The 13147-nt window shown below is 39.3% G+C and overlaps 1 long non-coding RNA gene across 1 annotated transcript in view; it reads right to left on the bottom strand.

The window, feature by feature from the left end:
• Positions 1-557: 557 nt before the first annotated feature.
• The window catches only part of LOC119472842, a 49310-nt gene continuing 36720 nt past the window's right edge, over positions 558-13147 (bottom strand). Inside the window, exons 3-4 of the long non-coding RNA XR_005202018.1 lie at positions 823-959; positions 558-695 (exon numbers count right to left, since the gene is read on the bottom strand). This is a non-coding gene — a long non-coding RNA (uncharacterized LOC119472842). The remainder of the gene's footprint in view (positions 696-822; positions 960-13147) is intronic.

Genomic DNA, 13147 nt, shown 5'->3' with positions numbered 1-13147 from the left:
TCTATATGTGGTTAAGGGACCAACTCCAGTAATGGGGATGACACACTAGTGCAGGGGGTAACATTTCAAAGGAAGAGAAGGCTCAGGTCACATCCAGTCACCATGCGTCGCCAGCCTCTGAGGAAGGGGAATGGCGTATGCAAATTATCAAATGCAGTTCAATTTCCCAGCATTGTTTTCCTCACCTGCGACTGTTTGTCTTTCATTGTAGAACCACATACCACATGTTCTCACTTAACAGTAGGAGCTAAATGATGAGAATTCATGGACACATAGAAGGGAACAACAGACACTGGGGCCTTCTTGAGGATGGAGGGTGGGGGGAGGGAAAGGAACAAAAAAATATAACTATTAGGGTCTATGCTTAGTACCTGGGTGCCAAAATAATCTGTACGGCAAACCCCCATGACATGAGTTACATATATAGAAACCTGCACATGTTGCCCTCGACCTAAAATAAAAGTTTAAAAAAATGCACCAGAGAATATGTCATGGAAAGGGAATTTCTCTTTTATTTGCAATACAGAAGAAAAGAAAAGACTTTCTCTTACCTGGATAATATGGAAAATATTTCATTGTTGTGCACACTGTGATAGGTTGGGTTGAGGGAGGGGAGAGGCTGGAGGCTGGGAAGCCAGGGGGACTCCACAGAACATGGCTCCTTCTCCTGGGGTGTCCCCGTTTCGTGTTCTGTCCTGGGGAGAAAGTACATCAATGCGTGAATATTAACAACCATTCCCCAAAGAATGGGCTTCTGAGCAGAATAAGACTTGAAAACTAGAATTTATATTTCGAAAGCTTTGGAAAAGTGATCTCTTTTACCTCTCTTTGCTGGTTGAGGGAGAAACCTAGGAAACTGTTGGGAGTGTTTTGATTAAAAGTTTTGCCAGCGTAATGGATGGGCTTAGGTTTTGCTTTTCTTCTTTCAGTCTCTGGTATAAAGTCTCAGCAAGTCAAATCTGGGGGGATGTGAGGAATGAAGCAAAGGGGAGACAGTTCTTTAGTGTCAGGGTTCTGCTTCAGATAACAATTCAAAATGTATAACAAGCCTAGAAACATCTGGAATCCATTCAACTGGCCTGGCAGGGTTGCAAGAAAGATTCTCAAGAGATTTGTCCGTTACTTCCTGCCCTAATCAGGACATGCATGTGTGAATATCTTTTCCCAGTATGTCTCTCCTTTCATTTCCAGGGGAAATGGCATATGTAGGTATGACTGGAATGTGGAATTAGACAATATATTTTGCACATTATTATTAGATGATTATTTCCATAGACCTACAGTGGTCAATAAAATCTGTCTGGTAATTTACATAAAATGTAATTTTAATAGAGCTCTATTTTTTCACGTTTGTACATATATGTGTGTGTATATGTATATATATTAAACACATATGTAATATATATGTATGTTTATATGTGTGTTTAATATATATGTATTATATATTATTTATAATATATACATATGTATTTTAAAAAATAAGGAAGCCAGGCATGGTGGCTCATGCCTGTAATCTTAGCACTTCGGGAGGCTGAGGCGGGCGGATTACCCAAGGTCAGGAGTTTGAGACCAGCCTGGCTAACATGATGAAACTCCATCTCTACTAAAAATACAAAAATTAGCTGGGCATGGTGGCACGCACCTGTAATCCCAGATACTCAGAAGGCTGAGGAAGAAGAATTGCTTGAACCTGGGAGGTGGAGGTTGCAGTGAGCTGAGACTGTGCTACTGTAATCCAGCCTGGGCAACACAGTGAGACTCTATCTCCAAAAAAAAGAAAGAGAGCAAAACATTCTTGTGTGCAGAGATACAGATATAGAAATGTTAGAATCTTTTTGTGTTTCAGGAAAAAGAATATGGTAGCACCATATATGAAGAGACATGATTTTAACTCTAGACAAAGTCTTATAGGAAAGCATAATGTAAAATTTTAAGACTTCTTTTCTGTATATCTAAAAATCAGTTACAGCAACTGGCTTAATGAAAAAAAAGTAGATAAGAATAACACTTAGAATTTCTGTACTTTTCTCCAGGGAGCAACTGCTTAGTACTATAAAGAATTGTAAATATTAATATTTTCTGTTTACAGGGAAAGATTGAACATTATATTAGAAGTTTCAAAGACTAACTTCTAAGCCCTGAGCCTTTGCCAATATACTACATTTATTTTTGGCTCTGTGCATGCTTACAGTTTGCTAATACCCAAGTTCTATGCAGGCTTCGATTTTTTTTTTCCAAAAGATCTGTCCAACACTCATAAGGAATTCCCCTCTCTGACAGGTTAGTGACTTTTCCATAGGGGTTAAATGCACCAGTTTGGCTCATTTGAAAGAAACATACAAAACCAACGGTGGCAATGGAGAGAACACCCAGGAACCCAGTGCTGGGGCTTCATGTCACATCAGAAATGATTCGTCAGCAATACGGTCAGAGTTCCCAGGGCAAACAACTTCCATTTCACCACTGGATTGGAAAATAATAATAGAGATGATTTTTTTAAAGCTAAGTTTTAAATTTTTGACATCTTGTACTCAGTAGTACCTTTGATGTGTGTGTGTGTGTGTTTACAATCTTAGACTCTATCCTTCCTACTTCCTGAAATACTTGATGGGAGATTTTACAAGTGAAGGAGTACTCCTCCAGGCCAAACATGTGGATAAGAGAATTACAAAAAGCAATTTAAAGAGATCCAAATCAAGAACGAGCTGCCATTCACAATTGCTACAAAGAGAATAAAATACCTAGGAATACAACTAACAAGGAACATAAAGGACCTCTTCAAGGAGAACTACAAACCACTGCTCAAAGAAATGAGAGGACACAAACAGATGGAGAAACATTCCATGCCTATGGTTAGGAAGAATCAATATCGTGAAAATGGTCATACTGGCCAAAGTAATTTATAGATTCAATGCTATCCCCATCAAGCTACCAATGATCTTCTTCACAGAACTGGAAAATATCACCTTAAACTTCATATGGAACCAAAAGAGAGCCTGCATAGCCAAGTCAATTCTAAGCAAAAAGAACAAAGCAGGACACCTCACATTACTGGACTTCAAACTATACTACAAGGCTACAATAATCAAAACAGCATGGCACTGGTACCAAAACAGAGATATAGAGCAATGGAACAGAACAGAGGCCTTGGAGGCAACACAACATATCTATAACCATCTGATCTTTGACAAACCTGACAAAAACAAGCAATGGGGAAAGGATTCCCTGTTTAATAAATGGTGTTGGGAAAACTGGCTAGCCATGTGCAGAAAGCAGAAAGTGGACCCCTTCCTGACACCTTACACCAAAATTAACTCCCGATGGATTAAAGACTTAAACATAAGACCTAACACCATAAAAACCCTAGAAGAAAATCTAGGCAAAACCATTCAGGGCATGGGCATAGGCAAGGACTTCATGACCAAAACACCGAAAGCATTGGCAACAAAAGCCAAAATAGACAAATGGAACCTAATCAAACTTCACAGCTTCTGCACAGAAAAAGAAACAGTCATTAGGGTAAATCAGCAACCAACAGAATGGGAAAAAATTTTTGCAGTCTACCCATCTGACAAAGGACTGATATCCAGAATCTACAAAGAACTACAACAGATTTACAAGAAAAAAACCAACAAGCCCATTCAAAAGTGGGCAAAGGATATGAACAGACACTTTACAAAAGAAGACATACATGAGGCCAACAAACATGAAAAAATGTTCATCATCACTGGTCATTACAGAAATGCAAATCAAAACTACATTGAGATACTATCTCATGCCAGTTAGAATGGTGATCATTAAAAAATCTGAAGAGATGCTGGAGAGGATGTGGAGAAATAGGAACATGTTTACACTGTTGGTGGGAGTGTAAATTAGTTCAACCATTGTGGAAGACAGTGTGGTGATTCCGCAAGGACCTAAAAATAGAAATTCCATTTGACCCAGCAATCCCATTACTGGGTATATATCCAAAGGATTATAAATCGTTCTACTATAAGGACACACACACACAAATGTTCACTGCAGCATTGTTTACAATAGCAAAGACCTGGAACCAACCCAAATGCCCATCAATAATAGACTGGATAGGGAAAATGTGGTACATATACACCATGGAATATTATGCAGCCATCAAAAACGATGAGTTTGTGTCCTTTGCAGAGACATGGATGAACCTAGAAACCATCATTCTCAGCAAACTGACACAAGAACAGAAAATCAAACACCACATGTTCTCACTCATAGGTGGGTGTTGAACAATGAGAACACATGGACACAGGGAGGGGAGCATCACACACTAGGGTCTGTTGGGGGGAAACAGGGAAGGGACAGCAGGGGGTGGGGAGCTGAGGAGAGATAGCATGGGGAGAAATGCCAGATACAGGTGAAGGGGAGGAAGGCAGCAAATCACACTGTCATGTGTGTACCTATGCAACAATCTTGCATGTTCTTCACATATACCCCAAAACCTAAAATGCAATTAAAAAAAAAAAACAAAAAGCAATATCCCTATTATGAAGTCTAATTATATCTAGTTAATAAAGGACAAACAAGCTTCTTACAAAAAGGTGAAAGTAATTAAACTCTAATTTTATTTTATTTTAAATATGCTGAGTCTGAGACCAGTGATTAAATTTTTCAAAGGTGAAGTCTGAATGGCCTTATATGCCTTGATTTAATGAATAGTAGGTTGCAGTGAATAATTTATTCAACAAACATATTAAAGAAGCTTGGAAATGAGAAACCATGTTAATATTTAGTTTATTTTTCAGCAGATGTGAGGCTTGAATGATTTTTCAGGTAATGATTTTCATTTAGATAAGAAAGAAATTTGAGAATATGTAACCAATCTATTGGAGGCAAGGAGGAGCTACAGGGAAGTTCTGGCCAGTCATTCAATCATCAGTTATTAATTATCTATTTACGTGGCAAGTACTGTGCTAGGCAATGGCTATATACAAATAAAGAACTGAAACACTCATGAGCTAGTGAATAGCCATGGAACAGATTATTATAATGCACCATGCCAAGTGCCATGGTAGAAATGGCAACTACGTACTCTATGGGAATGCAGAGTTACAAGATACTAGCTAGGAAAGCTTTTTTTTTTTTTTTTTTTTTCTAGATAGAGTTTTGCTCCTGTCACCCAGGCTGGAGTGCAATGACTCAATCTCGGCTCACTGCAACCTCCACCTCCTGGGTTCAAGTGATTCTCCTGAGCAGCTGGGATTACAGGCACCCACCACCATGCCCAGCTTATTTTGTATTTTTTTTTTTTTTAGTAGAGACAGAGTTTTGCCATGTTGGCCAGACTGGTCTCAAACTCCTGACCTCAGGTGATCCACCAACCTCAGCCTCCCAAAGTGCTGGAATTACAGGCGTGAGCCACCATGCCTGGCTGCATTTTTTTTTTTTTTAAATGGAATACTGCTCTGTTGCCCAGGTTGGAATGCAGTGGCCCCATCACTGCAGCTCCAAACTCCTGGGCTCAAGTGATCCTCCTATGTTTGCCTCCCCAAAACTCTGGGATTACAGGCGTGAACCATTGCACCTGGCCAGATGAGGTGATCTTTGGGGTCTTGAAGGAAGAGCAGGCATGTTCCTGATGACAGAAGAGCCAGTCCTTCTGGGCAAGAGGAACTGCCAGTGCCAAGATATGGAGTCCTAAAATCACCAGATCTTTTAGAGAAGCTTAATGCTGATGGAGTGTGGTTTGCTTGTAGGCAAGTATGGAGTAAGAGTCAAGAACTCTGGACAGATTTTCCCACTGTTCTCCTGCATTGTCCTTGTCTGCTTACTTAGCTTATAAAGTTAGACAAAAGGATCTGTAAGTTTCAAAATTTTATAAGCCTATGAAATTTGGGGAAAAATCTATGTGTAGTTGGATGAAAAGAACTCTTTGGGGTGAACAAGGGTGTGGGATTGTTTCCACAAAAGTGAAGGTTTACAGCTGCCTCACACAGATATATTAAACGAAAAAGAACAAGACTTTAAAAAAAATTCTTAGCACATCTTCTTAACATGTGCTTCTAGCACTATTTAGAAGGAAAATCATTTTTCCTCCAATAATAGATAACTTTCTTTTTCATTTCTTTAATTAGGCTCCCTCAGCAAATGGAAAGTTTTTGTCCTGGTGTTATCAGATGGAAAAGTGTGTGTTTTAAAAATAGGCAACCTATTTCTAAGAACAAGATGAATACATATTTGTTGTCATTTAACTACAGATACGTACAAATGCAGGAAAATGAGGGTCCAAGTTCTGGGTGGAAATGTCTGATCACAAGTTCTTCGATGACTTCAGAAACCAAAGTGGACCTCAAGTTACTGGGATGAAAGGAATGACCTGAAAAATTGATATGCTGCTAATTAATGAAAGAGAAATAAACAGAAAACAACTATTCCCCACATAACATAATCTCAATTAAAAACCTAAAAGTTGAAAAAATAAGGCGGGCTTATAAAAGACAGATATTTGGGACTTTCTTTCAATACACAATATTGAAAATTATTATGACTTGATTATTTAAGTAATTTCACTTTAACTCATAAATACAGAGACTGTAGCTAAACTTTAAATTTTAACTCATAAACTCCAGGAAAAGATAATTGCTAGTTTTATAAAGTCTTTTTCATTTGTTTTATTTTTGTTCTTTTTTTTTTTTTTTGAGGCAGGGTCTTACTCTGTTACTCAAGCTGGAGTGCAGTGGTGCGATCTTAGCTTACTGCAACCTCTGCCTCCTTCAAGTGATCCTCGTGCCTCAGCCTCCCAAGTAGCTGAGACTACAGGCATGTACCACCATGCCTGGCCAATTTTTGTATTTTTAGTAGAGATGGGATTTTGACAGGTTGCCCAGGCTGGTCTCAAACTAATGAGTTCAAGTGATCTGCCTGCCTTGGCCTCCCAAAGTACTAGGATTACAGGCATGAGCCACTGCACCTGGCCATGATTTGTTTTATTTTCATCTCCAAAGTTTTAAAGAGTATTTGAGACATTTTGCTTCTTTGAGATCTGTGATTGAAGACCACTGATTGCTCTGACATAAGCAATTCACCCCAAACACATTTTTACACTCTCTGTAATGGAAAAACAGTGTGTCAGATAGGAAACCTTTGTGTTTCCCTGATCTGATGCTCTCATAGCAACTGGCCCACCTGTCCAAAGCATATCCACCCTTTAACACCAGAGTCGAACTGTCTCCCCTGTAAAACATCTATAACTGCTTTCTGCTCAGAAATTCTTCATTACCTTTTCCCTGTCACTTAACATGTAATTAGCCCCATGTTGGCTTTTTAATAAATATCTTGAGCTCTTTCATTGGTGACTCTAAGTAGGTTCTGCTGTTAATGTCTCACCTACTCAATAAAGTCATTGCTGCTTGAAGACACAGACCTTTTCTTCTTGGCACCTTCACAGAGTTTAACTGAGTAAATATTTGTTGATTTTGAATAATTGGCTAATTCACCAAACATTTACCATGCAGCTACCATGTGAAACTAACATAGGCCCTGTATCTTTTTCCAGATTTGTCATTAAAGGCTGCCAGCAAACTCAAAGTAATTTAAATGTAAAAATCTTTATCCCTTATAGATTAGTTATTTATGGAAGTTAATTATTTGAAATTTTTTATTTGGCAAAAAAAGAGAAAGAAGGGGAAGAAGGAAGAAAACGAGGAGGAGGAGAAAAAGGAGAAGGGAAGGAGAAGAAAGGGAAATGTTTATGAGGCTTTTACAAATCTAAATGTTCATTTTTCATATGGTTATTTAACAGCATTACTATTTTTATCATAGGTTTATTGCTAATGATGTGATGACAAAAGGAATATATGCTATCTCTCTGAACTCAGGGACCTCCCATGGCTCTCTTGAAACAGATGTCAGAGATAAAAATGCTTGGTGCTGCAAAGTGGAACTAACATTCAGCCAAAAGTTTTCTCAGCAAGGCAATTTACTTGTATAGAAGCACGTCTCTTGCATGCAAGGCAGAGGCAAGGGAGAGCACACAGAACAAAGGAGAGCAACAGTTTCTATCTGCTGAGGCAGACTTTGTTCTTGTGTCTTCCCCTTGTGGGCTGGGATTGGACTGCACAATCTAGGCTAATTCTGATTGGCTACAGTTGACAGCATCAAGGGAGCAAGGGTGGGATTTTGACAGGAAGGGCAGTTGCATAGGTGATGGGAAATGCCTGGGCCTGTTTGGGCAAAACAGAGATAGAGGGGGCTGATAGACAAATGGGTAAGATTACTTTTTAGAATAGGACAAAGAACTAGAAACTGAAAGGCTTTGAAGAAGAACTATTTGTTCTTAACAATTTCCTCTTCTTGAATTCATACATCTTCTTCTTCAAACTTACCTAACATGACTCAGCTTTGTTGTTCTTCCAGGAGAAAGTACTTATTAGTATAGGACTGGGAGAAACTAGGGAAGGTTTTGGTAATAGCTGTTTCTATAAGTCTTTGAACCAGTTTACGAATGCAGTGTATGATGCAGCATCTGACAAGAATGAGTACACCTAGTACTACTGCAAAAGAAGTAAGAATTGAGGCTACGATTCCTTTCTATTTACTGAACTACTTTTCTAGCTATCCTGTAAAACGGTTATCAACTTCAGAATTTTTAGCTAGTTCATTGGATAAAGTGGTAAGTCCTTGCAAAGCCTTGGTTATGCTCTTATTGGGGGCAGTATTTTTTGGGACGAAGGTACGACATTGAGTTTTAAGCATAACACAAACTCTACCTTTTTCAGCTAATATCATGTCTAGGGCTATTCTGTTTTCTTAAGCCATTTGGCGAGTAGGCCTTAGTTGGTCGGCTATTTTTTTTTTTATAGCATCTTGGGTGTAATTAATAAACTGCTGCTGATTATAACAGATGTAATTTATCTAGTCTATATTTTTATTAATAGTTATTTATGGAAATAATGACTTAAATTCTGCAGCTATTTAATCTCAGGCTTTGAATCTATCAGGTTCTCTCTGTGTGACTGTAACTGCATCTAAACAAACTTGGGAGTCAAAAGACTTATAAGGGGTTTCTCTTACATTATGGTGTTGTGGTTTTTCTTTCCTTGGTTGATGCAATGCCAGTGCGAAAGGGATAGCCAATTGGACAAGAGCACAAGTGCTGCTCCAGTTACTTGACAGAGTGTCTACTAAGGGTCTGTCACAATACCACCATACATCTGCTCAAGGATGGCTAAGAGTGGACCGATGGGTAAGCTCTTGGAAGGGCTTAAGCTGACTGCCTCTCGTGAAGCTTTTAAGGAATGCCTATTAGAGTCACTAATAAAAGAGCTCAGGATAATTATTAAAAAGCCAGCATGTCTATAGTTTAGTTAAACAGTGCTATTCCTTAGTTTTGTCAAATGTACTATGGTCATGTAAGATGTTAACATTAGGAGAAACTAGGTGAAGAGTATGGATATTATATTGTGTAATAACACAATAAAAAGTTTATCTAAAAATTGCTTTTGGCAATAAAAAATGAGGTACTGATACATGCTACAATTTGGGTGAACCTTGAAACATTATGTCAAGTGAAAAAAGCCAGTCACAAAACAACTCTATGTTACATTTGTCTGGAACAGGCAAATCTCCAGAGACAGAAAATAGATTAGTGGTTGCCTAGGGTTGGAGGGAGAAGAGGAAGAGGAGTCACCACTAATGGGTACAGGTTTTTCAAAGAGTGATGAAAATGTTCTAAAATTGATGGTCGTAATGGTTAACTATGAATATTCTAAAAATTCATAAGTGGGAGTTGAACAATGAGAACACATGGGCACAGGGAGGGGAACGTCATACACCGGGGACTGTGGCGGGGGGGGGGTCTAGGGGAGGGTTAGCATTAGGAGAAATATCTAATGTAGATGACAGAGTGATGGATGCAGCCAACCACCATGGCACGTGTATATTTATGTAACAAACCTGCATATTCTGCACATGTATCCCAGAGCTTAAAATACAATTTAAAAAATTTTCATACCGGTGGAAAACAACAACAACAACAAAACAAGGATTGTAAAGTTTAAATAGGTGAATGATATGATGTGTGAAGTGTATCTCAAGAAAGCTGTTTTTAGAACAAATTATCCCAGAGAGGTTTTTTTCTGTGACTGGATGTTGGAGTTCAAACATCATCATGAGACTTAAACTTGGTTTTTCTGCATTATTTGGTTCTTATGTTGGTGACCCCTCAACTTCACATGGCCCCTCCAGGCTCAAATTGTATTCATTTCCCAGAAGTCTGGTGGCATGGCTACAGTCCCTACAAAAATCTCGTTTCACTTTATTTTTTATTTTTATTTTTTGAGATGGGGGGATCTTGCTATGTTGCTACGGCTGGTCTCAAACTCCTGGACTCAAGCAATCCTCCCACCTCAGCCTCCAGAGTTGCTGGACTACAGGTGCAAGTTCTGACTGGATGATGAGAAAGTTTCTAAACCAAACTCCCCCTAAGTTTATGTGATAGGACAGGGGAGTAGGGGTGAATAGGTTTCTGTGGCATTGATAGTTACTCAGACCACAAACAAAGAAACAAGCAAAACCCATTGTTCTGTTAACAGGAAAAATGTGAGTGAATGCTGAGTAGCAAAATAACATATCTACCCTTTCTTGCTCGGTATGTAGAACTTGAAAGAAAGGAATCTTTAACTTAATGAAATCAATGGGTTTCCTTAAAAAAAAAAAAAAAGCAAACCCATATTTATGCTGTATTTCTAAATTTTTCTCTTTGTATTCAGCAGAAAAAAAGAAAAACCAACAGGAATAGAAAAAAAAAATTGTACCGGTTTTGAGATACTCTCAAATACAGTATACAAAAGTTTTGGTGCTTTTGTTTGCAGCAATTAATTGGTTTCTAACTTTCACTCAGTTGGGGAAACATTATACACCACCAACTAAAATGCCGACTGTTTCATGGCAGGAAAAAACTGTTGCTATTGTAGCCATTGGCCACAAGTCACAATTCAAATATAAGTTGAAATTGGTTACAGTTAAATGCAATTTAAAATTCAGTAACTTAGTTGTGTTAATCACTTTTGTAAGTGTTCAGTGGTGATATGTAACTAGCGGCTAATGTGTTACAAAGAATATTTCCATCACGGAAAAGAAATCCATCATTGTACAGCAACAGTTTAAACTATTTTAATTTTTATTCATTCATTCATTCATTCATTTTTTTTTTAAGAGACAGGGGTGGAGTGCAGTGGCACAATAATAGTTCACTGCAGCCTCAAACTCCTGATCTCAAGCCATCCTCCTTTCTCAGCCCCCCAAGTAGCTGGGACTATGAGTGCAAGCCACTAAACCCAGCTAATGTATTTTATTTTATTTTTTTTAGAGACAGGGTCTCACTTTGTTGCCCAGGCTGGTCTCAAACTCCTGGCTTCAAGCAATCCTCCCACCTCAGCCTGGTCTGGGATTACAGGTGTGAACTACCATGCCTAGCCTTGTTATATTTATTTCTAGAATTTTATCAGACATCAGTTTCTTCAAAGCATCTTACATAAGACAATTAGGCAGATTAAAAACAAATTCTGGGTGGATTACAAAAAAAGACTCACACTTAGTTACCTTTCTTTACTGAGTGTTAAGATGACTCACTCTTATGAGGCTAGCTGGATGCCCTGAATTCAGTGGTTATTGTTAACTGCCCATCCCAATGTGGCATTAGAGTCCTTGGCAGCTAGGCCCCAGAGTGTCTCTGTCTAGCAAGCAGTGAGTATTGTTAGTTTCCTTTCCTACCTCATGGGATGTCTCCTGGCAAGTTCATTTGCAAGAACGTTGCTCACTCTAGGCAGAGCCCCAGTGTGCTCCCTAATGGGAAGCCAAAGACATTTGCTCCTGGTCACAGCTGCTGTTGCCACAGATGCATAGTGGCCCTTTCCATGCCAACATTGCCAGTACAACCATCTCATTGAATCTTTTATTGAAATGGGCAGGAACACAAAAATCAGTCCCAGAATACACATTTGGATCACCTTGATCCCTTTTGCTTTTCTCAGTTTCTCAGGGGGACAGAGGACACCAGGGGTCTCTGTGTTGTGGTCTTTTTATTCTCTAGCACAAGGCTTTGTGGCTGCCTTCCCACGAGTTAGAAGAACCAAACATGCACTTGGTAAGACAGTGCCCTTTGCTCTGTGCAAGTGGGTAGGGTGAGGAGTGTCATCAACTCCAAAAAGACTTGGAGCAAATACTGCAGAGGCACTATTTCCATTCCCATATTCGAAGCTACCAGCACCATGTTCTCCTGTCTGAGCTTTTCCTTAAGATCCCATCCTCGCTGGAATGTATAAATCTCCGGAACCCCTAGAGACAAAGCCTTTGTACATTTCACCCACAGAACTCTACATAGCACAAGGTTATACTGAATGATAGCAGATATTTGTTGACACAGATTTGCCATTTAGAGACCTGACTGTACAGTTTTACAACTTTAGTTAGACCACTAAAATGCATAATTGTTCCTCACGCCTGTAATCCTGGCACTTTGGGAGGCCAAGGCAGGTGGATTGCCTGAGCTCAGGAGTTCGAGGCCAGCCTGGGCAACACAGTGAAACCCCGTCTCTATTAAAATACAAAAGAAATTAGCTGGATATGGCAGTGAGCACCTGTAATCCCAGCTACTCAGGAGGCTGAGGCACGAGAATCGCTTGAACCTGAAAGGGAGAGGTTGCAGTGAGCCGAGATAGCGTCACTGCACTCCAGCCTGGGTGACAGAGCGAGAATTCTGTCTCTACAAATATAAATAAACAAATAAATAATGTATAAACATTCTTATAAAATTGCTGCTTAAAGCACTTCAAAAAATAACTCAATTTTGGATTTTAAAATACAGGATACAGAAATAGGCTAGGTGTGGTGGCTCACGCCTATAATCCTAGCACTTTGGGAGGTCAAGGCTCTTGGATTACCTGAGGTCAGGAGTTCGAGACCAGCCTGACCAACACAGTGAAACCCCATCTTTATAAAAATACAAAATAATAATAATAATAATAATAAGCTGGGCGTGGTGTTGGGCGCCTGTAGTCTCAGCTACTCAGGAGGCTGAGGCATGAGAATTGCTTGAACCTGGGAGGCAGAGCTCACAGTGAGCTGAGATCGCAACACTGCACTCCAGCCTGGCAGACAGAGTGAGACTCCATCTCAAAAA

Source organism: Cebus imitator, unplaced genomic scaffold (assembly GCF_001604975.1).
Source record: "Cebus imitator isolate Cc_AM_T3 unplaced genomic scaffold, Cebus_imitator-1.0 Scaffold120, whole genome shotgun sequence".
Taxonomy (NCBI): domain Eukaryota; kingdom Metazoa; phylum Chordata; class Mammalia; order Primates; family Cebidae; genus Cebus; species Cebus imitator.
The sequence above is the reverse complement of the archived record's forward strand: the minus strand, read 5'-3'. Positions and strand labels throughout refer to the sequence as shown.